The sequence below is a fragment of the Orcinus orca genome, chromosome 6 (genome assembly GCF_937001465.1).
Source record: "Orcinus orca chromosome 6, mOrcOrc1.1, whole genome shotgun sequence".
Lineage (NCBI taxonomy): Eukaryota > Metazoa > Chordata > Mammalia > Artiodactyla > Delphinidae > Orcinus > Orcinus orca.
The window spans coordinates 73,914,805-73,941,664 of NC_064564.1; the positions used below are offsets into that span (position 1 = coordinate 73,914,805).

Genomic DNA, 26,860 nt, shown 5'->3' on the forward strand with positions numbered 1-26,860 from the left:
TTAAGCAGGACTGCAAGGGACTTCCCATGACAGTCTTAATATCTATCTTTTTTTTTTTTTAATATTTATTTATTTAAGCTGAGCCAGCTCTTAGTTGCAGCATGCGGGATCTTTAGTTGCGGCATGTGAACTCTTAGTTGCATGTTCCCCGACCAGGGATCAAACCTGGGCCCTCTGCACTGGGAGTGCAGAGTGTTAGCCACTGGACCACCAGGGAAGTCCCTTAATATCTGTCTTATATACATATCCATTCATTATTATTGTTCACACAAATTTGAAAAGTATTCACTTTCTGAGTAATTGCTAGCTGGTTGTCCTGTTAATGGCCATTAAAAGATGGCTTATTACAAGCCATGATGATAAGCAGTTTATAACACAGGTATTTCTTTAAGAGTCATTCTCCCTCTGCTTTAGATTCCTATTTCCACACTCATCTTGTGGACATCAGGGGCTCTGGATGTGTATTTATCTGCTTCAGGTTGTGTGATTCTCCCACTCACCCAGTTGCTTGTTTTAGAGCTGTCTTGGTTCTGAATGCAAATATTCAGTACCTTTAAGTATTATAACCTATGCTTAATCATTTAGCCCGCTTTGTGGAAGGTTTAGGTACTCTGGAGCACTGAGCGATAAATTGTTTCTTTGTTTTTTAATTATTTAGGTTACAGTTTTGAGACTCCAGGAACTTTTGATGTCAGATATTAACAATAAACAAATTGTAAGCCTGGCTTTTTTGTGGCATTGTGGTTATTACATGCTTAAATTAATTTGATAAATGTATCAGTGTATACCACTTATGTGGCATGAATACACACATGCATATACATATTTTTATCATAAATAAAAGACGTGGCACTTTTAAAGATCAACATTAACTGGCTAATGTATTCCATAGATTGTAAAGAAATGAAGCTTTCATTAAATGCTTGCATTTACGATTCAGCTGGCGTGGAGAGATTTTCATTTCTGACCTAGATACTTCAAGTGGCTTGCTTCTGGGAAAAATAATAGGTAGTTAGACAACAACAACAACAAAAACCCATGTCCTAATTGGGTTTTCAGAATCCCTAAAATGTTTTATTTTCACATCCATTGTTTTGAAATTGTGTCACTAGGTTAAGAAAATAGTTTTCTAGGGTAAATCAGAATTTAATTGCTAGTTTGCAAGTGTCTGGTGTACATGTATTGCATTTCACTTCAACCAAAATATTTTAGGTTCTATTGCAATCCTAATAAATTGGGGACCCCAAGGTTTCAGTCTCTGAAGAGTGTGGCATTTCAGAAAAACTGTTCAGCAGGCAGTCTTGTCTCTTCCTCCACATTAAAAAGGAAATCTGTTCTTGTATCTCTCAAAGGATATTACAGGGATCCAAATCAGAATCATCATATCCTTTTTTTCCCTTCTCCCCATTCTTTACGTTTTCTTATTCACAACTAACTACCCCTTCCCCATTGCCATGCACTCCCTACCTAAACTCTCTCCCCAGTCTATATGATTTTTTATTTTATTTTTTTGCGGTACGCGGGTCTCTCACTGCTGTGGCCTCTCCCGTTGCGGAGCACAGGCTCCGGACGCACAGGCTCAGCGGCCATGGCTCACGGGCCCAGCCGCTTCGCAGCATGTGGGATCTTCCCGGACCAGGGCACGAACCCGTGTCCCCTGCATCGGCAGGCGGACTCTCAACCACTGCGCCACCAGGGAAGCAGTGTATATGATTTTTACTCTCTATCTTCCCTCCTCCCTCTCTCACAGCTCTTTATTTGTGAGTCACCTTCACCTCTTTCTCTGATTTGTTCCCTCCTCCTTTTATGTCAGTCTGAGAGATGGAAGGGAATAGGGAAGGGTGAACTGGTCTTGTAATTACCGAATGGTGGCCTTGGGGAGATTATGTAACTATTTTCCCTTTAATGATTTTTATCTTAACGGCATATGGCATTAAAGAGTTTTAAATCTGGCTTGCTTCAATAATATGGATTAAAATACAAAGACATTGGTATATTTGGTTCATAACTGAATGCTTTGGAGAGGATGAGATTGGGCTTTTTATCACTAAAATGGTGTTATTCTCTGAAGTGGTGTCAGTACTATCATACTACTCCATTCTGTGCCTATTAGGGCAAAAAGGCTATCTAGGCTTTGTGTCTCCAAATTTTTCAACCTTTATCAATGGCAACAGAAGAATTTATCAGTGGTAATTAGAGTACTGCTCAGCCTTCAAACCGCTCCACAGTCTGGCACTGGTTCTGGTTTCCTGCCTTGTCCTAGCCCTGTTCCCCATGCCGAATACATTATTTATATCTCTATTAATAGAGCAAATTGCCTTGAATTATGGATATTCATGTACACACAGTCTGCCTTAACGGATGATAAGCTCTATAGCGTCTTACACATAACACAGACTGAATAAATGACTGTTGGGCTGACTGGAACTATTTATAGACTCTCAAACTTCAGGATAAATCCATGATGTGACCTTGTTTGTTCAGTGACTAGCAGGGTAGCGCACATGGCACGTAGTTTTGAATGAGAGATAGAGCAGCAGTAAAGCTAGCATCATCAGAATTTGGAGAGTCTTCTCTCTACTAAACTCAGCAGATTATTTCCTGAACAAAGATTATGTAAAAGACACTGAATGAGGTACCATGGGAAACACAAACTTAAGAATGTCTCAGTGTTCATCTCTGGGTATCTTACTGTCTTTGTGCATACAGTTTCATTTATATGGAATATAAGATGAAACAGAGAAAGCCCATTATTTCCTGGCCTGTTAAAATATCTGTAAGGTATGAATGCATATGTGTATTTGGAGTATCTTCCATGTGGATTCACCACTTTCCTTAACTGGCATTACTTCTCAATTATTTTCTAGGGATTACCATAAAATTGGTAAACACAATTATATACTTAATGTTTGAAAGAGGAATGAAGGGTAAACATTCCTTAGACTCTTACTACTGAGGAAACCAGACCAGCCATTCAAGTGATGAACCCTGTGACATCTAACAACTACTGGTGAGTCTTTAGTCCCAGAATGTTTCAGCTCCCTGAGCTGGATAACTTTGCTGTGGGTAACCACTAACAGATTCAAACTCCCCCTGGGAGGGTGGTCTCGGTTTTGCCAGTCTTCCTGGCCTTTATAACTTCTTTATAGTTTGGCATTTCCTCCTTGATCAAAATTCCTGTGTCTTGAAATATTCTTCAATAGCTATGTAAGCTGTGTTCTGTGAACTCTGGCTGAACTTGTATGCAATCTTGGTGGAAACCTTGAGCTTCATGGTATCTTCTGTGTACAATCTATTTTATAGAAAAATGGAAAATTGAAACTGGAAGGGACTTTCTGGAAGTGTTAGTAATAGGACAAGAGGAGGACTAGTGCAGTGGTAGTCATAGTCGGATTGTAGTGCTAGTAAAGTATAGCAGTAATCATAGTGTTATGGGCTGAATGGTGTCCCTCCTTCCACCCCTGAAATCATATGTTGAGTCCCTAACCCCCAGTACCTCAGAATGTGACTGTATTTGGAGATAAGACCTGTAAAGAAGTGATTAAGTTAAAATGAGGTTGGCAGAGTGAGTCCCAATCCAATCTGCCTGGTCTGATAAAAAGAAGAGGTTTGGATACACAGAGAAGTACTAGGATGTACACATAGCAGAAAGACCATGCGTGATGGTTAATTTTATGTACTGACCTGGCTAGACCACAAGATGCCCAGATATTTGGTCAAAATTATTCAGAATCTTTCTTTCAGGATGTTTTTGGATGAGATTTACATTTCAGTCTTCGAGTAAAGTATATTGCTCTCCATAATGTGGATGGGCCTCATCCAATCAGTTGAAGGCCTAAGTAGAATAAAAGGCTGATGTTCCCCCAAGCTAGAGAGAATTTTGGCAGCAGACTTCCTCCAGATTTTATCTATAACATCAGCTCTTCCTAGTTTGTCAGTAGACTGCCTTTAGACTCAAATTGTAACTCTTTTCCTGAGTCTCCAGCCTTCAGGCCTTCCCCCATCAGATTTTAAACTTGCCAAGCTTCCCTAATCACATGACCCAATTCCTTAAAATAAATTTGGACTCCTTGTCTCTGAGTCCAAATTTCCTCTTTTTATAAGGATGCAAATCATATTGAATTAGCCCTCCCTCCCCCACCCTGCTAATGACCTCATTTTAATTTGATTATCTCTGTAAAGACCCTGTCTCCAGATAAGACCACATTCTGAAATACTGGGGATTGGGACTTCAATGTGTAGATTTTGGGAAGACATAATTCAACCCATAACAGGTGGTGATTAAATATACTTGTTTAATCCATAACTTACTGCACATTGAAATAGAATCATGTTGAAACTAGAGGAGAAATGGATGCCTAACAAGAGATCCTAGACTTGGAAACAAGTGCAGGAGGTAGTGAGAATTTAAATTATCTTCATTTGGAGAAGCTGTGAGTGTGTATTCAGCAAAGGAGCTACATTATGTTATTTGGGGACATTTTAGAAGAAGGTCCATGCATGGAGAGAACAGTGTGGGGACAGCAAAAGGAGATGGACCATGGAAGTTACATGAGGTTGTTGTGGTCACTCAGGAGCATTCAGCCCAGTTCCAGGACTTGTCCTCACTTTCATTTAGGACTCCACCCACCCTGCCACCTCAAGTCATATGGTTGGTGCTGCATAATTTCCCCAGTCCTAAAGTTAAGTGTGAACATATGGCTACAGCTAAGCCAAGTGAGTTCTCTTTCTCAGGACTCTGAACACTGAATGAAGTAACTTGAGTACAAAATAACAGTAATGATTGGCATGCATTTATTAATTTCAGCAGTAGCAGTAGCCTGAAAAGAAGGTCTAGCAATTCCAGTGGTCTTGGTTCCCATCCTGACCTGGTTCTGAGTTTTTCTCCAGCCTTCCTGTAGATTTTGTGTTCTATCTGATGTAACAACTTCCTTTTGCTGAACTTGGGTTGATTTCTGATGCTTTTGATTGAAAATTTCTGTTTCTTTTATTGAGGTATAATTGACATACAGCATTACATTAGTTTCAGGTGTACAACATAATGATTCAATATTTGTATATATTGTGAAATTATTACCACAATAAATCTAGTTAATGTCTGTCATCATACATTGAAATATCCTAATTGATAAAATGTTTTCTTAGTGATAATACTTGTTCTTTCAGGATTTATATAAATTGCACTAATATCTGTACATATCCTAAGATAAGAGGAAGCAATAATAAGTAGATTCATTAAACAGGCCCTTTTAAAAATTTCTTTTGGAAAAGAGAAAAAAATACACACACATATACATATGAATATATACATGTATATATGATTATAAAAATATGTTATAACAGGGCTTCCCTGGTGGCGCAGTGGTTGAGAGTCCGCCTGCCAATGCAGGGGACATGAGTTCGTGCCCCAGTCCGGGAAGATCCCACATGCCGCGGAGTGGCTGGGCCCGTGAGCCATGGCCGCTGGGCCTGCGCGTCCGGAGCCTGTGCTCCGCAATGGGAGAGGCCACAACAGTGAGAGGCCCGCGTACCACAAAAAAACAAAACAAAACAAACAAAAATATGTTATAACAATATATAAACTATATATTAAGTATATACTTTGTATTATATATTGTATATATTATAAATATATTTTAAAATATATAACATGTATTTCTTTTTTTTAATCTTAAATTAAACATATTTGGCTGAGAAGTGCTGTTTATAGTAAGATGAAGGAATGGGAAACCATGCTAGGGAGAATTGCAGAAAGGCTCAAGTGCTTGTGAAATCCAAGCCTATTGTTAGTCTTTTTCACCCCTTCATACACACACACACACACACACACACACACACACACACACACACACACAGATGTTTGTTGCCAAGTTATAATGATTGATAAGTTAAAGACTCAGTTTAATCAACTAGTGCTAGGTTGGAAAGAGGGTTGCAAACATAACTTTTCTCTGTGAATCTACTAAAGAAAAACCTGTGTCTATGTGTGTATCAAGAACAACAATGAAGTATTTAGAATTTTGTTGAGAGACATAATGACTAGTCATACTAAATCAGAACCTATGGTGGCATATAGGTATCTGTCAAATGCTTAAAAACAAAACCAAATATTTACCAAATGCTTCTTACTCTCAAGGCACTGTGCTTATCTGCAATAATATAAAGGCAGATAAGACCAGGGCTCAGGCTTGAAGGAGCCTGAAATGCAAAAATGTGAAATCTAATCATATTTGTGGAATTACAAGCGTATTTTCAATTACTCTTGGGCACTAATACCATCAAACAAAGGTAAGAACTTTTGAAATTGACAGACCTTCACGATAGAGTCTAAGAAAATTTCTTGGGCTACTAATTTTTTTTGTTCTAAACATTAAATTAGTTTTGGTTGCAAGATATATATGGTATATCCTGTAAGGGCTATGTACAATCTTCATAGAGTTTTTTTTTTTACATCTTTATTGGAGTATAATTGCTTTATAACGGTGTGTTAGTTTTTGCTTTATAACAAAGTGAATCAGTTATACATATACATATGTTCCCATATCTCTTCCCTCTTGTGTCTCCCTCCCTCCCACCCTCCCTATCCCACCCCTCTAGGTGGTCACAGAGCACCGAGCTGGTCTCCCTGTGCTATGCTGCTGCTTCTCACTAGCTATCTATTTTACGTTTGGTAGTGTATATATGTCCATGCCACTCTCTCGCTTTGTCACAGCTTACTTCCCCTCCCCATATCCTCAGATCCATTCTCTAGTAGGTCTGTGTCTTTATTCCTATTTTACCCCTAGAGATTTAAATGGGTACTTCTATCCAGAGCAACCTACCCAGAGAATTCTCTAAATTCCCTCCTCTGTTTTGCTTACTGCTATCTGATTTACTTTCCATAGAAAAATATACATGCTGAATATGCTGCAAACATGGTAAGTCACACGGGAAGTCACATAAGAGTTGGAAAGAGACAAAATAGTGTAGTAAAAACAATGCTGACCTAGGAGTCAGGCAAGCCAGTTTCCTTAGCTAGCTGGCTTAAGTTATCACTTGGCCTTTGAGAGGCTCAATTTTCTCTGTTGTGTCACAGGAATAGTAACAATTCTTCTTTTATCTATCTCACTGAATTGTGTAAGGCTCAAATGCAAAAATATTGTAAGTCCTGAATACCTACACAAATGTGAGTCACTATGGTTAAATGATGTCACAGATTAGAGGAACTGTGCTGAAAGATTTTCAAAGCTGCTGCTACTACTCTCTAAAAGTCTGAGTAGATAGCGTTCACATATTTTTATCTTTCAGATGGGTGTGGGAGTGAGGTGGGACAGAGGACCTAGAGGAGAGAGTCAAGTTGAATATGTGAAATTTACAACACACAATAAAATGCACTAAGACTTTGAAGGTATTCACTACATTTTTTTTATCCCATCCCATGACATGTTTGCAATAGATTTCCTCTAATTATTCCTGAGGCAAGTGAAAACACTGAGTGATACAGGTGGCTTTAAACAATTACCTCTGAAAAAATAAAAAATGCTTTAGTTGCTGGCCCATGGAAAGAAAATTAATATAAAACAGGCAATCACAGTGTATCTTCCATTGCTTAAAATAGAATTGACCCATCCCATAACTTCAGCCTTCATAGTAACCTTAGCTGATAAGTAGGTTTGGAGAAAAACTAAATAAACCAAGATGTACTGCTCTCCTTCCATCTCCTAACAAGAACAGAAAGTCTGAGTCATAAAATAGAGGCCCTAGCCACTAGTTAGAATTTAAGACTTGTCATTTTCTGTGGAGTCAATTCTTAAACATGGTGTATAAAAAAAAAAACTCTAGGCTTTAATGACTGATGTTTTTAAGGAATGTGTATGTGTGTATGAGTGTGTGTGTGTATTCTGATATGGGCTGAGGCTGCGTTTTTGGTGATTTCCACTCTTAAAACATTTCAACCTTAACCAAAGTCACCCACTCTACTATTTTCTGGCCTTAAAAGAGGTGAAGCTAAAAAACAAGTTATTTTTGTTTTTTGTCCTGTCCCAAATCCCAAGTTTTCTGCTTGATTGGTTAGCGGCTGGATTTTATTTACACGGCAAGGAAAAGGCAAACATTACAAAAGTTTAATTAAAAGCTATCAGAGCAAATATATTCTGAATTATAATGTAAATGTGACTCTTTTACTAACCATGGTCATCTGGAGTACTTGACCTTATGTATGAAACACTTAAACTTTCCTATGCATATCCCCCATAAAACTGATTAGTAAAAATTCTAATATTTCTTCTTGTGAGTCCCCTCTCCCAAATAGTCTAAGAATCCTGGTTCAAAGATGGCTATAGTGGTGTGACTTCTGACTCTACTGCTGTTTCTTCTTGCTGCAAATTAATATCAAGGATGAATATTGGTCCTGCACAGTCTGATAGATGCTATACTGCTGCTGGAATGGTCTAGTGAATCCAGGTTTTTGACCAGGCCTCATGTTGGATCCCAAGTGAATAACACGTTTTAGTTCACACTTTGATGCTCAGTGACTATTTTCCAAAGTACAACTGCTGTGCTTAGCTGCCTAGGTTGGAGGAACTTCTAGCATTTGTCATACTGCTCAAACCAGCCCTCCCTCATAAACATTTAGGCACTAGTGTTAGTGCTGCATCACCAGTCCCCACAGACACCCCCAATTTTTTACTTTATTTTCCATGATTAAAATTTTTCACTTTACATATTGGTTAGGGTTCAGGGACGGGAATCCTTACGCAGTTTGGGCCACCTTCATCCCAAGGAAAACTTCTGCTTAACAGGATGTGGGCAGATTTGTTTAGCTACTGGAACAAAACCAAAGGCCTTATATTCTACCAGAACAATGGGTAGATACTTGTTCTATATTGTTTTTTACCTGGGAGGGTCACTTAATTGACTCTTTACAGCTCAAAGGAGATCAAACAAACAAACAAACTTCAGCTCTACCCCACACAATTGTAATATCTGGAAGCATTTACAGTAGAAAGATAAATACATAGGCACTTAGAGCAACTGGCCTTCTACTGCTCTGTGTGTCATTTTGATCTGGCCTATAATGTCAAAATGTAACCATACAAAATAAATGATTTAGTAAGTTCAATTACTGTAGATACCCATACTATATAATGAATAATATTTTAGATACATTTGCTAGGAAATTATTTTAGTGCTTTTTCCACATTCAGTCATCTGAAATATCTGACCTTTGTTCTATACTTTGTTCAAAGAGGAGCCACTGTTACATTACATGACCAGAGAATTAGAAGCAGAGTGGTACATAGCCTCTCTCTAGTTTGGGAATTGCACCCGCTGTACTGTTTCTGATCTACTGAGTTATAAAAATTCAGAAAACTATTTTTATCTTCAATGAAATCTCATTATGTACCAACAATGAAATCAGCTCTTGAATTTAAAATCTTAGTTTATGGAGTATGTTGCATCACAGTCAATATTTATATGTGGCACAGTTGCAGAAGGAAATTGCTCAAACCAAAGCCATCCATCAGGAAAAGGGAGATTCCTGTAATAACTATATTATGTTAATAAGATTTACCAAGTAGAAGAAGAGAATTGTGTTTCACCAGATAGGGAAATAAAATGCATTTGGTTTTATGACTTCCTTATCATTTAATTTTTCAATGAATGTCTAATTCAAATTTTCGCTATATTTATGGGCATCATTTTCAGCAGTACTCACTCTAGCTGTTTGAACTGAGTGATCCTGGATTTCCCAGAAGCTGTAAATGCCAATAATTAAAATATTTCTAATAATGATAATTGTTGTCTTGGAGGGAGTTATCCCTGATTCAAGGCTGATTTTGGATACCTAGGTGACATGGAGTTGGATGACACTCTTTTCCCCTAGAAAGTATATCTTTGTAATTACTGATTCCAAAAGTGTTGAGAAACTTTATGAAAAAAAAAAAGAAACAACTTAAGTGTGGTTCACAGTTCAGATGTTCACAGGTATGTCTGGTGGATTTGAGGTTGGAGTGTGCCTGTGTTAGAGGCGGGGGCACAAGTCGATAATTTTATGAAGCCAGGTGGAGTCCTGGTAAAGAATTCACCATAAGGAAAATGTTCAGCCGAACAAGTCAGGCTCAAGTACCGGCCAAATGTCAGAAGGTCCATGAGAGTGAAAGAGGTGTTAGAATGTGGCAGCTGATACTAGAAATCAGTCCTAATGAAACCATTCTGTGTGTCAGTCCAAGGAGAAAGAAAACAAAAAACCAAAAACGTCATCTCACTATCTTTGCAACCCTGAGCCCCAGGACCCTGCTGCTTTTCACCTCCACCCACTATTTCTTTCTTTCATTTTTTTTTTTTTAATAAGGGAAATAGAATCTTCTCTTTTTTAAAAAATTTGTTTATTTTTGGCTGCGTTAGGTCTTCGTTGTTGTGCATGGGCTTTCTCTAGTTGTGGCGAGCGGGGGCTACTCCTCATTGCGGTGTGCAGGCTTCTCATTGCGGTGGCTTCTCGTTGCGAAGCATGGGCTCTAGGCGCACGGCCCTCAGTAGTTGTGGCTTGCAGCCTCAGTAGTTGTGGCTCGCGGGCTCCAGAGCGCAGGCTCAGTGCACGGGCACGGGTGCATGGGCTTAGTTGTTCTGCGGCATGTGGGATTTTCCCAGACCAGGGCTCGAATCTGTGTCCCCTGAATTGGCAGGCGGATTCTTAGCCACTGCACCACCAGGGAAGTCCTGCTGCCCAATATTTCTGAGAGTGCCCAAAAAGGGCATCACAAACAGGGTGTATTATTCCACTTGCCACTCTCTATGAACATTACTGGCTGGGAACAATCTTGGGGTGACAAAAAACAGTGGTAGGAGCATAGTCTGCAGAGTTCTGGCATGGCCAACGGTGCCACCAGTGTTGGGATCAGTGTGCGAAGCCCAGGAATGATTTCTAAGACCTTCTTGAGCTATTCTGACATATTGGGCAATGTGGGGATAAAGGAACACTCTGAAAGGCTCTGGAATTCTTTCAAGAGCATATCTGAGTATAAGTGACAATGTGACATTATTTGTACCCACAAACTAAAAAAGTCAAGAGACATTTGGGTGAATATTATTTATTATCATTTTATTAGTAGTTTTATGATAATCTTTGTTGGACAGGTCTTGATAACCAAGACATGACTCAAATATAACTTCAACTCATGCCTCCTCCATTCCAAATTATGTAATAGCAATTGTGTGCACACATGCAAACACACACACACACATTTCCTGATTTATAACTTTGGACAGCTTTCTTCTTAAGAAGTGAGATGACATGCTTTCATGGATTGTGTCCTTTTCCTAGCCATCATGGTGTTGTACGATGACAGTTGAATACTTATAAAATAAGAGATAGACTATACCCAGTAGAAAAACAAAGAGTTTTGATGTGAAACAAGACACAACGGAGGGAAAATACACATAGATGTTCTAGGAAGATCATTTTAATAAAAATTATAGATTTTAAAATATAGGGATAATTTTTCAAATACATACCATGTGTCTTCTTAGGATTCAGTAACATCAGTACAACACTTAGCATTTATCTATCATCTACTATGTGTCTGAAACTGCCAGGCATGAGATACACAAAGACAATTAAGACAGAGACTCTGACATTAAGGATTTCCCAACATAAAAGGGAAAAATAACTGCAATAAATAATAACAATACTGTGTGACACAGAAGAAAAAGTGAGTAACTGCGTTTGAATAAGTGATTTGGGACAGCTTCTCAAAGAAAGGCTCTCTTATCCTGGGTTTGGAAGATGAGTCAGGTAAGGCCATTTCAGTTAGAGGAAACTGTGTGTAAAAGCAAGGTTGCATAAAACAGATTTTTAATCATTGGAAGAAAGTCTTGCAGTTTTTCCCATGGGCTATATAATTCTAAGAGCCACAGGAAAGCTAGTATGATGAGAATTTAGGGAGCATTTTGGAGAGTGCTGGGGATAAAGATAGAGAAGTGAGCTTTAATTAAGTCAATGAGAGCTATGGTAAGGTATGGTAATGGATTTTATATTGCAAGCAATGGGAAACCATTGAAATGTTTAAGTAAAGAGTGACATATTCAGATTCATGAATTAAAAAATAAAAAATAGCACTACCAGACACCCTTTCCTGCCTGGGCCCCACTTTGAAACCCTTTTTCATATGCTCATTTGCATGGTGCATGATCATCTTTTCTCAAATTTGTGATCATCTTAGCCCTTTGATATTACAGATATCAATTGTTGAAAAATAGATTTTATTTCATGAGTCCATTCTTTTATTATATTGTTATAATGATTTTTGCCAAAGTAAAGATACTTTGAAGTTGAGAAGTTATGCATAGATTTTCATTTCTAAGATCATTTTTGAAACAGTAGAAACGTGACTTCTTGGTAGAATCTAGTGTTTCAGTATTTGTGGCAATAAATGTGGTCTCTTGGTTTTTCAAATATGGTGAAGACTATTTGAAAGGAGAAGGGGTTTAGAGCTTTCCATTATAGGAGGAAGATTCTAGATCTTGGTGAGTTTACTGCGACATGTGGGAATCCAGAGCCCATTTTAGTTTTAGTATATTTTTAAACATGCTAAACTCAGGAAACAATGTTAAAGACTATGTTTTTGAAGATGTAGCTTGCTTTATATTTAAAACGCCATACAGCAAAAATAAATGGGTACTTGAAGTAAATTGGCCTAGAATCATAAATTCCTATTCTAATTCAGAATGGCTCTGATTTAGAGATAAGTAAGCTTATAAATTGTGGTTACATTGATTACCATTTTTATACTGACCACAGTTTGAATAGTGATGTAGCAATTTTTGCCAGTATTGTGAACAATTTAAGGCTTCAAAATATCTGTTGTGCAGTGCCTGCATTTAATGGGCATTCGATAAATATTTAGTTGCATCATAGCAGTTCTCATTGTAATAAATCGCTTTCTTAAGCTGGTTATTTAATATTCACAATTTTTATGCGACCTTTGGAACTTTCTGATAATGGGAAAGTAGTATAGGCAGTTACTCTTCACTATTGTAAAGAAGATAATCCATATTTTCTCAACAGACTCTTTTCCCATCCAACGCTGTTCATGTCTCTAATCGGATTCCCTTAATGCTTCTAGAACACATTTGGTTCCACCTTTAGTTTAACAAACATTTATCCAGCCACTACTTCGTACAAGGCACTGAGACATATGCAAAGAAAACATTAGTCAGCACTGGTTTTATCATTCTGTATGGGTAGGTTCCAGTTGCTTAATATGTGAGCCCAGAGTCTTCGATTATCTGGGAGCAGAGCTCATTTTTTTCTCATCCTCTTCCTTTTCTTTTCCCCTGCACCATCTTTTAACAAATTCTTGTATACTTAATTCCAATTTCTTATCAACAAATTGCAAGTCACTTTTACTGAGAACACTTAGAAATCAGAAGTAACTGAGGGTTAGGAAAAGAGAAATGAGAAAAGTTAAATGGTGGTTCAGCTTAGTGGCTAAGAGGTCTGGCTCGGGTGTCAGACTTGGGTTCAGATTCTCCCCTTATCACGCACTAGTGTGTGACCTTGGATGAGGTACTAGACATCTAGAAATCTTTCTTTCCTTATCCATAAAATGAGGCTAATACTAACATCTATCTCATAAGCTGAGGCAGCAACCTCTGCCTTCATACCACATTCTTTTCTTTATTAAAATGGTGAGAACTTAGATGTGTTTCAGAAGATCCTTTAGCCAGAATAACTTCTGGAAATAGCCCATAATATATTAACATGTATATTAGAAAAAAGGCTTGAAAAAATTGCTCCTCAGTTGTGCAAAATAGGCTAGTGTATGGAGAGCCTTTTGAACATTCACTTTTAAATCTCTGTGTCCCTGAAATTATAGTGTAAACTGAGATGATAGGCGTTAGAGCTCTAAATTGTAAAAATCAGAAAGGACCAGACACTTTTAAACAATGCCACTTATTAACATGCATGCTCTTTGCAATAAAGCTAATAATATTATAATTTATAGTTTATAAATTCAAATTTTAAACTACAGTTTATAATTTTCATATTGAAACTTAGAGAAAGTGCTCTTCTGAAAAGTTCATAGTAAGTGAGGGATGAAAAAATGAAATTAATTGTATAGTATCCAATCTTATTAACTTAAGATGCCAAATGGCATTTATTTCATGTGCTGTCTTTATTTTAGCAATGGTTAAAAAAAGTCTGTGAGAGCTTTCTCAGAGTTATCCACTAGCTCATGTTCCCAACAGATAGATTTCTTCAATAAGGTCTCAATTTCCACCTCTATTCCTACATTCTTTTATGAAGGAAGCTTGAAGAAATTAATTCTTGTCCTTGGACGTGGAAGAGGACACTGTTCTGCTTTTTGTAGGAGGTATTATTATGTGTATTTCGGTACATTTCCCAAATATTCAGTAGGCATGAGTGGCCACACAAATGAACATATACATATGTCTAGTAATCACTTAAAAGCCACACCTATAAGCTTCTAATGCCTGATGTTTACAAACAGCAGGTAGAAAGAGGCTGTGTACAAAAAAATACATGCACTTCAATGTTTATTTCATCTGCTTGAAATTAAGCTTATTATATCTATAACATATAGCATGAAGTATATCAACTATTTTGAACTTAATATTATGCATAATATATTCATAAGCATTATAATTTTTTAGCATTTAGTTAGTTTTAGATGAGAGGTTAAAAGCTTTAGGATGCACAAAAAATGGTTAACGTTCTGTAAGAACTCTGGGAAATGATTGAAGACATGCCAATGAGAGACTGGAGGAGAGAGCAAATAGCCTAGGATACAAAACCAGAACAAAGAATATAGGAACAAGAGAAAATTGATTAGAAAAGGCATTGGGGGGGGAAGCAAACAATATGGGAATTATTAAACCAAAGCATCAAGCAACCAAAAGCTATAATCAAGGTAGAAGTTTGCAGTTCAAATATGTATTATGCCTGTAAGAAGTGTAATAGATATTAGAGCCCTGAGTATAATGCATCAACAAATAAGATATTTTGTTTTTAATTATCAAGATCTTCAAGAATGTTATGTTAGTTATATTTCCAATAAATAATGTTCCCCAAGGGTACTGGGTCTGACAATTAATTTACTTTTGAAAATTGAGCCCTTCCTTAGTTATAGGAATAGATTGGAATGTTTCTCCTCCCCTGCTTGCAGAAACCCATGAGTTGTTCTCTTTGTGAACACTGAAAATTTATTGTTTTAGCCAAGTGAAGGGTGTCCATTTTCGGTCAAGGAGTTACCTGGCTGGTTATCCTGAAGCAGCGGTTCTCAAAGTATGGTTAGAAGACCAGTAGCAGCAGCAGCATCACCTGAGAACTAGTAAGAAATGCAAATTCTCTGGTTCCAACCAGGTCCTACTGAATCAGAAACTCTGAGGGTGGGACCCAGACAAATCTTAAGAATCAGTGTCTTACAGGGTCACACTTACTGACTAGGTGTCAGATAAGGAAAGAACATGATGACATATGTGTGGCATATTTAAAACACTTTATGAAACACCTATGAAGCCCTAAATCAAAGGCCTCTCCTTTAGGAAATGTTCTCTGATCACATTAATGGAAATGAAACTGTATTTCCTCTATTCTACTGCTACAGAAATCTCCCCAGTGAGGATAGGCCCGGTTTCTTATTCATCTTTGTTTTCCTTGCAGTGCCCAGCATGTCGCCCTGTAATTGATACGTTTAAAAATTAAAATTAAATTGAATGAATGCCTAAGATAAACAAATGTGGGGCAACTTATTTCACTATGTTCCAATTCTTATTTTAGAGTGAAAGGAATTCAAACATGACAGTAAAGGGGGGAACAGAGCATATACTAATAAGGTAAAAAGGAGAAAAGGGAAGAGAAGAGGTATGGAGAGAGCTAGACAGGAGGAAGTGTCAGGAAAAGACTGAGGGCTTTACCCTAACTTTATCCCCGAGTATTGATTTTCCTTTGACTTGCAGTACCTGCTCAAATTAGTTATTAGCTATTTCATAGAGCTGTAATAAAATTTTTTTCAACTAAATTTTCAACGAAAAATTACTTAAAAATTTTTTTGGATTCCTACTGAGTGCTGGGCACTGTGCTTGGAGCTGGTAGAACAGAAAAGGAACTCAGTCCAGTGCAGGTTCTCAACCTTAGCAGTATTGGTATTTGAGTCCGGATAAATCCTTTACTGTGGGTGCTGTCCTGTGCATTGTAGGATGTTTGGCAGCATCCCTGGGCTTTAGCCACTAGATGCCAGTAACACCCCCTCCCCAATCCTGACAATCAAAAATGTCTCCAGAAATTGCCGAATCCCACCCCCTCACTGAGGGACAAGATCTCCTCCAGTTAAGAACCACTGGCCTAGTGGAAGAAACAGACAAAATATAGAAGTGTCTCACACACTGTGATAAGTGCCATGATGCTGTAGGGTTGATAGGAGTGCAGTGAAGGGGCACCTCACAAAGACTGTGTGTACGGAGGGAAATTAGGAAAGACTTAGGGCAGGTGAAGTGGCCTGGAATCTTGAAAACTGAGCAGCAGCCTGTGGGAGATGTGAAGGAGCATGAGGAGGAGGGAAAGGAGGAAAGAAGAAGAGTGAAGAGTGATGGGGAATTACTGGTCCAGGCTGAGGATGGGGAAAGAGAAAATGCACAAAGGCCTGACCCAGCATATTATATTAAAGAACCTAGAAACCAGTAAGTGCAGTGTTATTGAAGCATGAAGTGCGAAGGGAGGAAAGGGGACTTTGCAGCCACGAGGCTACAGAACACATTTTTCATAGCCCAAGGTCACTCTTCTATTCCCCTTTTCAGTGAGGTTATCATCATCCATTTTTCTCTTATCACTGCTGGGGAGCCCATTAAATACTTGCCCTATACTTGGTCCCAACAGTTCATAGACTGTAGCATCCTTTATTTCTTCACCTAGTGCTAAAATCAGTTGAGATTTTGCAGAGTCTCAGGTGTGTTTTTCTTCAGATTTGGGACAGAAGCATTTAAAAAGATTCATAATACTTGAAAGTAGAGAAGAAAATAGCTTTGACAATTTGTTCCTTTATTCAGCCTGAAACTTTTTATAAAGGTAAAAAATAATTTTAAGGATAAATATCGTTATCATTTTATTTGAGCTCTTTTGATTTTGGGAGCCTTTGGAAAACAGATCAGTGTCTTTTTTTTTTTTTTTTGACTTTTATTTATTTATTTATTTTTTTTAAACATCTTTATTGGGGTATAATTGCTTTACAATGGTGTGTTAGTTTCTGCTTTATAACAAAGTGAATCAGTCATACATAAACATATGTTCCCATATGTCTTCCCTCTTGCGTCTCCCTCCCTCCCACCCTCCCTATCCCACCGATCAGTGTCTTTTTAATGTTTATCACGATGTCTGATATACAGAAGGTGCTCAATAAATGAATGTTTATTGAATAAATATATTTACAATTTATTTTAAATAATAATAAAATTTAGGCTTTTCTGCCTGTATATACTATATACTATATCAAAATGCCATAGACTGAGTGGCTTACAAACAACAGAAATTTATTTTTCACAGTTCTGGAGGCCAAGAAGTCCAAGATCAAGGTGCCAGCAGCTTGGATGTCTGGCGATATCCCAATTTCTGGTTCATGGATGTCCATCTTTTCGCCATAACTTCACATGGCAGAAGGGGCAGAGGGTCTCAGGGGTCTCTTTTATAAGGCACTACTCCCACTCCTGAGGGTTCTGCTCTCATGACTTAAGCACCTCTCGAAGACCCCATTTCCTAATACTATAATATTAGGGATTAGGTTTCAATGTATGAATTTTGAGGGGACACAAACATTCAGTCTATAACACATTTCTGTAGAGCACAATACAGGATAAACTTTCCAACGATGTGATCTCGTTTGATAACTACAACAACCCAGTGAGGTAAATAAGGAATTGTTTTTAACTGCATTACAAGTTGTGTCTTATCCTGGACCCAATATTGTCCAAGCCGTACTTTCCTACTCTACACTGAAAGAAAACTGTTAACAGAAACATTTTCTGCATTGTATAAGTGCTTGTTCTTATCGACGGAAAACAGAGAGGGTAGGCATTATAGGTACATATTTTCAACTTTTTAAAGTCCTAGAATCATAAAACAATAAAGGAGGGAGGAGCCTTAACAGTCAAACCTTTTGATTTCACAGGTGAGGAAACTGAGGCTACATAGCTACTTAGTGTAGAGCCAGGATTATAACCTGGGTCTCTGGAGCCCTATGCTTGAGTGGGCACATAAGAACTTACTAATAGGTGTGTTTACCTGAAAATTCCATGTCTCTGTAAGTAGCAGACCACCACACATCTGCACAGCAGAAGCCCGGATTGTGGAGGTTTCTCTGTACAGTGTGGCCTCTATAAAAGGATATGTTCCAGAAGAAAGTGGGCTTCAAGGACATGAGAAACAGCATGTTCAAAAACACACACATATGCCTATTCTTTCTACCAGTATTAAACAATGCTATCCAGGTGCCCAAATATAATAACCTGTCTGTTTCATCTTCCCTAGAACAGGATGCAAGGGCCTGGAGAGGTTAAATTTTGCATAGGGTTCTGTTAGCCAAGTCAACATCTGTTTGCTTCTTAACAATGAGTCATCTCCTTATAAGTAGGGCAGGAGGGCAGCTGGAATTTCCCAGCTGATTCTTTGCTCACTGCTTCCTGTCTCTGCTGCTCTTTATCCTTCATGGCACATGGCACAACTTCACTGGCAAAAAAGTAAAACAGATACCACCCGGGGTAGTTGCCTCTACTGACTCATATGCCTTGGGCTTGTGTTATGGTAAAATGAAAGTCTGACTTTAACAACAGTGTGAATAATTGAATCTCTTCCCAAGCTTTATTGCTCAATATTCCACCCAGAAAGGAACCCAGACCACACTCAGCCTATCAAAGGTATCTGTGATTAACACATGCAGAACTTGTTACAGGTGATGCAGATGATTATCATGGATGGATCATCGCTGCAAGAGAGAAAAACACTTTGAGCTGTTGTGGCTGTGTCCTCTCTTCTCTCTCGCGCTCTCTCTCTCTCTCTCTCTCTCTCTCTCCCTCTCTCTCTCTCTCTCTCTCACACACACACACACACACACACACACACACACACACACAGACAGCACAAAACAAAGCATCTTTAAAACCAAAGAAGTGTTGATGCACCAAGAATGCTTCACTAGTCTGGGCTGTTGCTAAAACTTGAAAGCAGTAGGGTCTTGTTTAGGTAGGTGTGTGAGTGTGTGTGTCCTCCTCTAGAAGGTGGCAACCCTGAGAAGAGAAGGGAAGGATCTTGTTGAAGATACATTAAATTCCTATTGCAGTTAGTTTGTCTGGGGCACTCACTTTATCACTTAAAATAACATACTCCCTTGCACAGCTGTTATTTTTGCATTCCATGTATACAGCTTGACTTATCCAATGGCCTTGCTTTAAGGATGTTCATCATATCTTATTGATCCTTTCACTGTCTGGGACAGACAGAATAAATGCTTAACAGATACTACTTAAACTAAATTAACTCTATGAATTCAAAGTTTTAAGATGCCACTTAATCATGCAAGCTTTGTCCTTTAAGACTTTACCTGCCAAGGGAAAAGTCAAGACCTTGTAAAGTCACAGTGGGATTAAACTCTAGCATTTATTCATTTTATAATTGGCATTTTGACCCTAAGAGCTTTCTTTTCCTCTCTGATTCTGAAAAACAAAGAAAAGCAAGACAAGACGAAACCAAAACTAAATAAAACAAAACCCCTCTGACTTCAACAAAAGAGCCCAAAATAATGAGTAAGTCTCTAGTCTAGACCAGTAGCTGTCCCTCACAATATGTGGGCCCAGGGCACAATTGCAGATGGAGGGAGAGAAAGGGAAAGCCTTTCTCTTACCCCTGTGTGAGAGGCTTGGAGAGCACAGGTGATCAGCCCAGCACGAAAGTCCAAGCTCCAGGCCCACCAAGCAGCTGCCCCTTGGCAAATACTTGGTTCTGGAATTGTGCACACCATGTAGTGTGGTCCAACCATGGGAGAACAGACCGGGGGAAGAGGTCCATTCAGGCCTTTGAATTGGTCTCAGTGTCATTTAGAGAATCCAGGGTCTTGGGAACCAGGATCATGGTCTGATGGGGCGTAGTTGTGTACTAGGTAAGCATGGGGTGCTGTTGAATTTGTTATCTTGACCCCTAGGACACCTTGCCCTGTGAAGAGCATGGCTGGAAGACGGTTCTTTAAAAGGCAGGGTCCAGGGCAGTATTCCCAGTTGCTCAGACCTATGGGCAGTACTGTTAAAAAAAAAAAATCACACTAAGAACTTGTTTAACATTCAGTTTCCTGTGTTCTACTCCCAGATATGTTTTGATGTAGCAGCTCTGAGGTGGGGCCTAGGAATCTGCCTGTGCAACCAGAGGTGGATACTCTGGTGTTTCCTGGTTTGGCTTTGCTCATCTGGGGGGATGTTTACCATCAGGAGAGAGGCCTCTTTCCTCTGCTCTCCTCCTCACACTGCCCTCCCCCAGACCTGGAGTGACTCACACTCCTCATGTTGCTGGCCTTTCTTTGTTGTGGTTGCCAGCACCATTGCTGTGCCTTGTGCAGACATAGCCTGCTCCCTATATGTTAGCACAGGTTCTGTTTTCCTGCTGCCACCACGGCTGTTGTTTGTTCTGTCCCTTGATTATTGTAGGAGAAGATGTTACTGTGCCTGTTGCCACTGCTATCAAGCTGCAATCACTATGATGTTTCTGTTGCACAAAGAAGGGGCTTCTCTGCTATGTGTTCTTCTATCAGCTAGACTTAGAAGCTCAGTCACTAAGTGACAATTGTACCTTGGCACTTCCAAATATGGCCTCATGGTTCCTAGCCCTCCATGTAATTCTTGTATCTGTTCTCTAACACCTGAAAAGGGACCCATGTCCTTTAGCATGGGTCCCTATTTCCTCTTTTCTTGGGGTACTTCTCCCTAGAACTTAGAGAAGTACTTCTGTCCTCCCAAAGGTTCTGAATCTGAGTACCCAAGACTTGACTTTCAGTCCTAACACCCTTCTCCTCTCTTCTTTCAGGGAGTCCATGTTATTTCCTAAATTTCCTGGATTCATGAGGTAGGTAGGCCTACAAACTGAGCTTCAGTATGACCTTTGCCACATTTATGTGATAGATTTCTTACAGGATTAGATAAATAATTGCAAAATGACTCCCTTCTATTTTTGTGAACTTGTAAAAGACTGGTGAGGAGCATGAAGACTGGGCAAGGCCAAAAGTTATATATTTATTTTAAAGTATGCTAAAATATGGGCCCAGAACATGAAAAAGTTAATTAGAAGACATTTAGGTATTAAACAAAAATGACTTGGTGAATAATAAATGCTGCTGTGGTAAACCCATGCACATATAATAATGTCTATGTATTGTGTATATATATTAATATAATATAACTGTATTTGTCAAAACTTATGGCTTCATATGTTATAAAATAATATTTTGAAATATTCATTTAAATTTGTTCCCAGGTTGATTTTCTTCTCTCTTTGCCTTTACTCTGCTTTATTCAATGGCATTCATTGCTTCTGGGAAGAAGTGACCCAGCAAAACACCTAACAGAGAATCAAAAGTGTGCCCTTTGGGTAATAGATCCACTGGTCTGGGCATAAGAGAGAAAATTTAAAATAAGCTATCAGATTAAACCAGTTTTCTCCACCTGCAACTAGATAAAAATTTCCACAGGAAGGGAGAGAATAATGAGAGAGTGAAGACTTGGATCCCTGATAAGGGCTGTGCCCAGGTTCTGAGGGTAGAGGATAAGAGACATTCTCCCATCCCCTATCCCCACCACAGTAGGTTTTGGGAGTGAAGTTCAGAGAGGTCCATAATATAGAGTGTAGGGAGCAAGGCAGAACTCAGAATTTCTACATGACTACCATGAATTGGGAATAAAGAAAATATAACTGAAGTATATATCTGGACTGGTGGGTGTGAGGCAGCCTCATGGAGTTTCTTTAAGGCCCAGAGGAGTAGGAGAGCAGTAGCATATTTTATGTGTCTGGGAGCTACATAGTCATGGAAGAGAGCTTCAGAGCTAAATGATCTTGCAGTAGAAAATAAAGCATACAGCAGGGCAGTTGACTCTGTGTGGAGGAACAACTGAAGACCAACTGAAAATGAGAATGCGTAAGTGTATGCAGCCAACATATATGATTATCCACATCTGATGTTTCTTCCTTGATTTTTTTTTTTTGGCGGTACACGGGCCTCTCACTATTGTGGCCTCTCCTGTTGTGGAGCACAGGCCCTGAACATGCAGGCTCAGCGGCCATGGCTCATGGGCCCAGCCACTCCACGGCATGTGGGATCCTCCCGGACTGGGGCACAAACCCATGTCCCCTGCATCGGCAGGCAGACTCGCAACCACTGCGCCACCAGGGAAGCCCTCTTCCTTGATTTTTACAGATCATCTTGAAGTGTGTGTTTCTGCAGCACAGTCTGATGGTAAATGCTGTATTTCATCAGTTCCAGAATAATTTCAGCTATTGTTTCTTCAGATAATGCCTCTGTCCCATTATCTGTCTCTCTTCTGAGATTCTAATGAAGTGTATATAAGAGCTTCTTAATGTATTTTCTATGTCTTTTACTTCCTTTCTTGTATTTCTCATCTTTATGTCTTTGTGTTTCATTCTGGATAATTTCTTGTGACCTATCTTCCAGTTCACTAATTCTTTTTTCAGCTGTGTCTAGTATACTGTTAAGTCTGTTTATTGAATTCTTGATTTTAATTATTGAAATGTTCAGGTCTAGGATATCTAATTTGCCACTTGTTTCCTGTTTTCTGCCAGAGTTTTTAAGCTTGACTTTTATCTCCTTGAACATAGTAAACACAGTTGTTTATATCTTTATTTAAAAATTACAACATCTAGAGCCTCTAGAGTCTATTTTTGTTACCTGTGATTTACATTCATAGTATCTAGTCTCCACATGTGCCTGGATACTTTGATTGTATGCTAGATACTTTGATTGTATGCTAGACATTGGTGGGTTTTTTTGGCAAATAATTTTCTGAACACAAAGTGCACAAATAATTTGAAGCCTGGAATGACGTTTTGTCCACCAAAGAAGGTACTTAATTGATCTAGCCAAGTGCCTGGGGACACTAATAATTCAGAATTAACTTAATCCAAGTTCCAGATTTGATATTTTTGAGGCCACCCTGCATATCTTTAGTTCATAAAAGAAATAGTTTACTTCAAGCTTATGCTTACTTCTAGGATACAGCTCTGTGGGCTACCAGCCTAAAGTAAGGAATAGTTTATGGAATTCCTTCTTTCCCTGCCTCTGGACACCAATTTTTATCTTCCCAGTTCCATGAAGATACCAAAGTATAGTTCAGCCTCTTGACCACATCTCTCCAATTGGCAAATACCTCCAGTTCAAAAGTGGTCATAGTACCAAGCTTACTTATCTGGATTCCCATCCCTCTGTATCTGGGATTGGTAATTCATCAGTCTCCTGTTGACCCTTTGATGCTACCAAGATTTTTGTCTCTTAAAATTTCATCCAGCTTTCTTAGTCATCTTTTGTGAGAGGACTGGCTTACATTACCTTGTCTTCTAGCAGAAGCAGAAATTTTGCTTCTGCTTTACCAGAGTTAAAATCATGTCATCCTGAGGTTATGGCCATGACTCTGTGAAAGGAATTGGTGAGGTGGGATGAGGCAGACACTCAAGAGCCTTGCTGACTTTGGAACATAGACTAGGATGAGAGTTGAAAAAGAGTACTGTAGTGTATTTTAATTTCCTTGGACAGATTCAGATTAATCTTCAGAATGACAAAATGCAAATGTAATCTTGTTAGAGCTTGCTGATGAGACTAAATTTTCTCAGTGTCTGAGGAATACCTAAGACGAAAAAGGTAAAGAAAGCTATTTTTAAGGACCTTATGGATCTGAATTGCTAAGTGAGAGTCAGTCTACCAGTCTGGGCTTGGGCTACTTGGCATAGAGGATCCTATTATTGTGACAAACTGGCTCATCCTTTAATCTACATACATGCTGGAGTGGGGGTGGGGGTGGGGTGGGAAAGGGGTGTTGTGTTTTTTAGGAGGAAGCTATATTCTATTGTAAGACCTGATTCTTCCCTTGCCTTGGAGGGGAGATGCTTATGAGATAGCTGCTAGGACCAGATCAAATGCCCCTCTTCTTGCTTTGCCTGTCAGAAACTGCGTACCTTGTTGTGAAGGATATGCATGAAGAGAACTCACACAGCTCATAATGTATAATTTGGAACAGGCTGAAAAGATCTTGAGGAACCCTAGAGAGATCCCTGGCTCTAGAAGGACCTTTAGGCATCCAGAATGATTTACTTTTCCCCAGAGATAACCTTGATCCAGAGATTGAGGGATAAATTGAAAGAGGAAGAGCACATGGCCTGGCAATCCATTGCTGTGAGCTTCTGCATTAAGCAAAGACTGCTGCTTCCCCTCCTTATTTTCTCTTGAGCATACTCTACCAGAGGTGTCTTCCAGGGACCACCAGAGTTGTGGCTGAGTACATGTAAGCAATCAGATGAGTTTGAGGAGATAGCAGCCACACAGCCTTACACTTCTTGTCATGGGAGAGTTCTTGTTCTGGAGAGACAAACTCAGAGCAGAGACTCATTTGAGGGAGATTACGCAAACAATAGGAATTTATGATAAGGATACAGGACACTTACAAAATCTGAAAGAAACATCTAGGCCTCAGAAAGAAACCGGACCAGAGACTCAGACACTTCTGCTCTCCTGTGTGTCTGATTTCAGGTCTCTCTCTCTCTCTCTCTCTCTCTCTCTCTCTCTCTCTCTGTGGACTAGCTTTATTTACTTTTCCATGCACAAATGGAAAAATCCAATTGCTGAAACTTACAAACATTTTATGTTCCACCTCCAGCTACCTGGAAAGTGACTGCTGTCTCTCTTTTTCTCTCTTTTCCAATTCCCAGTCCCAGAGTCAGATGCCTTCCCTGCGGTAGGGCCATGAAACAGAAATATGACATTAGGATCCATCCTTTGATCATATGGACCAACAGCAGTTCACAGGAAAGGTAGAGGGAATGTGGAGGAAGATGCTGAGTAGACATTATAAAAGAGCTCCACCAAATGAAGCTCTTTGATATATCCAATTTGTTATGTTTATTAACAGTCTGAAAAAATTCTTCACTCACACAACCAAGAACTGATAAACAATTAATTAAAAGATTGCATCCATTAAGAAACTATGTTCAGTTGTTTAATGACTAATATAGACATGGATTATATAATTTCTTAAATTTATGTTTAATGTAGAGTCTATATATTATTTTGGCAAATATAGAAAAAAATCCAGATATTTTGAAGACCATCACCAGAAAAATATTTATGAAAACACTAATGGAATCATATATACTTATGTCCTGTGAGAATGTGTAGTTCAACTTCCTCACTCTACTGATGAAGAAACTGACAACTTGAGTCATAAGATTATAAAATTTTTTTAAAAGGTACTTTTAGGTTTTCATTCTAAATGCTTAAAAAGAATCCCTGAAAATAGTGGTTAAGAAATTTAAAAGACTGAAGACCAATAATATAGCTGACAGCCTGTTATAAAGATTTAGAGTATTCAAAGATATGATGAAAGAAAAAGATTATTTTTTATACCAGTGTAGAAATGGTTTATTTTCAGTATCACTGTTCTTGCTTAAGGTGTATATCTATTATCTGTTAAGCTGATCCATACAAATTGCCCCAATTCTTAGACAAAAGCAGTTGATTCATGGGTCTCTTAGAAAGAAAAGCTAGTTGGGTGTGTTACGACCACATGAATCATATGGGATACTGTTTAAAACTATATTTATCATGGGTAAAAGCATACTTTCAAGGGAAACTATGAGTCTACCTAAAATTATATGGTTCACCTCTGTTCAGAGGAACTTATCTTTTCAGTATGTTGTTGAATGTGCTACAAAAAAACTCTTCTGAACAGTTAGCATTGCAGGAAGAAACTCTCCAAGAGTTGCTAGAAGTCATCTCTGAAAGTTTGGCTTTCTCCTGGAAGCTCATATTTCCATCATAGTTTTAACTGCCTTTTTGAATCCTCTTGATAGGAAGTTACATGTCTTCTTGCCTTGGCTGCATTTAAACTTTTCCACTTATTGCCTTTCTTTTTCCCCTCTAATCCAACCTCTGAACCATACTCTAGTGAGGGTGCTTGATATGCCAATTGTGTCCTCTTACTTCCTACCTAGAGATCCTTTAGGGGCTCCATATTACCTCTAAGGTTAAATTTCAGCCACTCCCCTGAATTTCAGTGTTTTACCATCTGACATATCTAGTTGGCCTTGTTTCTTCATACTTTTTATACTTGTCCTTTACCTCATGAAGGAAATAGGAGGATGTGGTTCAGGGTGTGCTGTAAGCATTTCATGCTCAGTCTCCACTATCAAATTGTATTCCATTTCTTTTCCTTTCAGAGGCTGACATGACTGTTCCTTACAATGTAAGGACAAAGGTAGCCTCATGATGAGTAGTGAAATCAGGAGCAACCAGACCAGCTTTCAGCCGGGCATCTGCCTCAGGGAGACTTATCTTTGGCTGTGCTTGCCCTACGATTTTTTTTTTTATTTTAATCCCACCCCCTTTCGTAGCCAGTAAGTAGCTACATTTTCCCAGAACTTGTTCTTAGTGTTTATTCTTATCCTTACTGTTTAGAAGCTGGCCCTTAAGCCCCTTTCTGTCTTTGCAGTCTGACCCTGTCTCTGCAGTGACTTGTTGGTAGTCATTTATTTTTGTTCCTAGTCATTATTTCCAGACTTCATCATATCCATTTTGACGCCCCTCCCTTAGACTGTTACAAACCACTAGCA

The 26,860-nt window shown here is 38.8% G+C and overlaps 1 protein-coding gene across 7 annotated transcripts in view; it reads left to right on the forward strand.

Annotated features, from left to right (window-relative positions):
- Positions 1-26,860, forward strand: part of TMC1 (transmembrane channel like 1) — a 386,362-nt gene that overhangs the window by 120,091 nt on the left and 239,411 nt on the right. For all 7 annotated transcript variants that reach the window (XM_049710776.1, XM_049710780.1, XM_049710774.1 and 4 more), the window contains exon 3: positions 2,868-3,010. The gene's annotated coding sequence lies outside the window, so the exon portion shown is untranslated. The remainder of the gene's footprint in view (positions 1-2,867; positions 3,011-26,860) is intronic.